Below are 3,465 nucleotides of genomic sequence, written 5' to 3' on the forward strand. Positions count from 1 at the left end.
ATGAATTGACATACTATTGGAAACCATGAGCTGAACCACATCAAAATTTCCATTCCTCCTATAAATCAATCAAGAAAACAAAAGGAAATTCAAATTATATTGAAGTCAAGCCTAGGTTCTCCTGGGAGAGACAAACAAAGGAATGGGGAAGGGGAGGATTGACTTCATTGTGTACCCAAAGGCAAGAAAAAGTATTATTCCTTGGAACGTTTGGTTAACTCATCTTGCAGGGCTCATGATGAACATAAGCAAAAGACCACCATGAAGATATTACCACTGATTTCCAAAAATCTGTTTCAGAGGATGAAGGGATAGAAAAATTCTATGAAGATCTTGACAAGATTTTCTAAACTACACCCAGTATACATTTGGACATGTGACAATACCAATGAATGAAAAGGTGAGTGTAGAAGAGGATAACAAAAAGTTTGCTAGAAAATATGTCCCACTCATCCTGCCATAGTTTTAGTTCAGAGCATGAGACTTTAGAGTTGACCATGAACTTCTTTGACAGCCTGGTGATATTTGTCCTTCATGTTTCAAAAAAGACCATGACAACAGGGAGGTGATGCCATGACAAGAATGTGAATTGGATTTGAGTGAGGGGGTTCTGTGCTAGGTCACCAGCCTCACTTTCTTCTCCAGAGCCATCTGGAGTAACCATTGACCAGATACCTATCAGGACAGCTGGAGATGGTCCTGGAAGTGAGACAATCAGGGTTAAGAGACTTGCTGAAGGTCAGTAAGTAAGTCTGAAGTCAGAATTGAATTCAGGTTCTTCTGACTTCAAGGCTATTCTTTGAACCACCTAGCTGTCCTTTAGTCTGGTAAACTCTTCTTAGGATAGACTTTGAGCTCCTTGACAGCAGATTCTTTTTTGTTTTCCTCTGTATTCCCAGTGCTTAGTATGGTGGTATACATACTAAGGACTTAATAAGTGCTTATTTACCGACTTTGCTTCCCCAGAACTAAGCACAGTGCTAAGCCAACATGAAAAGAACTGGGAGTCTCTATTATGTCTCTATCCACAGCTTGATACAGTAGAGACTTCAGAGAATTTCCCCTTTGTGTGAGATCTGGGCCCCTCTCTCTTGGTCAAGCTAAGTTACCTTGCTTCCAATAAGGGAGCTACTTCACTCTGTATTGTCTGGTATGTAGTCTCCTATGTGTTCTTTCCCTAATTTCTGTTTTACTATAGATTTGGTTAAGAGTTTCTTTGCTATTAGCTATATGTATACCCGTCATGTTGAACTGGTATTTGGTGAAAACAGGGCAAACCTTGGATATAAAACATTCCCTGTTAAAAAATAGAGATCAGGAGTTAAACCTGAACTGAAAAGTTTTGGATACAATATTAATAATATTTAAGAGAGCAGACAGATATTATTCTAGCTTTGTACCTTCTCTCTCTAAGACGAGCAAAGGGACCAGGTTCTGAGCTCCACTTCCTGCTTCTCCTCCTGTCAGGAATCAAAGTCTTCCTTGGAGAAGGGTGGGAGATGCTGGAGATGTCTATTCTTGACTCCCTGTGAAATATGCTGTGCATATATAAGTAAATTTGTATATTTATAAATCTATACACACACACACACACACACACACACACACAGACAAATATGTATGCGTGTGTACTACATTCAAAGTGAAGGGGAGGGGGTGGCTAGGTGGCGTAGTGAATAAAGCCCTGGAGTCAGGAGTACCTGGGTTCAAATCCGGTCTCAGACACTTAATAATTACCTAGCTGTGTGGCCTTGGGCAAGCCACTTAACCCCATTTGCCTTGCAAAAACCTAAAAAAAAACAAAAAAAGTGAAGGGGAGATTTGGAAGAGTTGCAGCTGAGAAATGCTGAGTTTTGGAGGAAGCTAGGGATTCTAAGAGACTGAGGCAACAGCATAAAGCAGGCTTGAAGGAAACCTGTGCAAAGACAGAGAGATGAGAGATGAATCGTTGCACATACACAAGTCAACAAACATTACTCTGTGTTAACATGGCAGATACAAAGAAAGACAAAATTTATCTGGAACTATTAATATATAAAAGGGAAAATGCATAATAAATCTGGAAGACTGCTTGGACCTGGGAGGCCTTTAATTATAAAAGGGAAGAATCTGTATTTTACCCTAGAACCTCATGAGCTGGAGATGACAGAGTCAGACCCAGGGTTGAATTTAATGATCTAAGAACTCTCTTTCAACTCAAATCCTGAGATTCTGGTAGGGATATAATACACTGGGATCATAAAGTCACAAAAACAGCAAACAATGCACATTGATTCTCATAGAGGGAAAGAAGTTAGTGCTTATCAGTCATTCACACAATAGTATGAATTTGAGTTCCTTTTCAATCCTTCAGAAAGTGAATATGTTCATGCATGCATGGATGAGGTTAGCTTCAAAGCTCAGAATGAAAGTTAGGCCTAGAGGAAGGCATAGAATTAAAGAAGGGGGAATAAAGAAGAAAAGGGGCCTGGAGTTTTTGGCCAAGAAGAAGCTGGTTGTCATCATCCCCAGTTTCAGTTTGGGCAATATCTACCTTATCAGAGGGGAAGTGGAACCTTTTCATACTGATTAATCTGTGGCAATGCCCCTTGGATAAGAACAGAGACAGAAGCATTGAGTGATACCTGTAAGTTGCAGAAAAATTAGAGGAGATATGGCATCAAGGGCAAAAGGAAGAAACATTACTCCTGATGCTCAGCTCTCACAACTTGGAACTTACCAAAATGTTGTTAAATCATGCCTCAGATAACCTGAGACATAGAATATTCAGACTCTGATTAAGGACACATAAGGTACTCTAATAGCTAAGACAGAGATAGTTTCATCAAATAGCAGGAAACACGTGACAAGCTGGGTAACCTGCTTTTAATAGAAATCAATACCACTGGAGCATTCCTTACACAAGTTCTAAATTATTTGTGCCAACTCTATACAAATCCCTTCAAGAGAGCTCAACATTATGATTTTTAGAGGAAAATATTATGGTTAAAAGAGACCCTACACTTTTTGCAAAGGTGAGTGTATACTCCAAAAAGGAGAAGAGTTGGCACCTTGCCTGGTTTTTAAGAATGAACTACTCCTACTTCCATAGTTCTCAGAGCATAAGAAAATCTATGAAAATAACATGAGGCAAGTAGAGAGTCCTTTTCGTTTCAGTAAAAGAAGCAATGGTTTTGGTACTGATAGTAATCATTAAATCTCCATCAATTTCAGAGAAAGATGTTCTGCCCCATATCTTCCTCAAGCAATCTCTGTTGCAAAGCAAATTATTCTATGCATCAGATTTCTCTGATTTCCTGAACAGAACTTAACATGCTGAGAAGAATGACATTGTAGGAGTTAGAAGATATTTGTTAGAGTTTTTGGATTTATTCCTTACCAACAAAACATTACTTTTTCCCTAAATGTATGAGATTTCATAGGATACCAATAGCATAATAATAAAGGTATAGAATTTTTTACAAT

General features: G+C 38.7%; 1 pseudogene; it reads left to right on the forward strand.

Annotated features, from left to right (window-relative positions):
• The first annotated feature begins 2,404 nt into the window (after positions 1–2,404).
• On the forward strand, positions 2,405–2,970 carry LOC141516664 (DNA replication complex GINS protein PSF2 pseudogene; annotated as a pseudogene).
• The last annotated feature ends 495 nt before the right edge of the window (positions 2,971–3,465 follow it).

This window comes from Macrotis lagotis, chromosome 1 (genome assembly GCF_037893015.1).
Source record: "Macrotis lagotis isolate mMagLag1 chromosome 1, bilby.v1.9.chrom.fasta, whole genome shotgun sequence".
In the NCBI taxonomy this organism is placed as follows: Eukaryota; Metazoa; Chordata; class Mammalia; order Peramelemorphia; family Peramelidae; genus Macrotis; species Macrotis lagotis.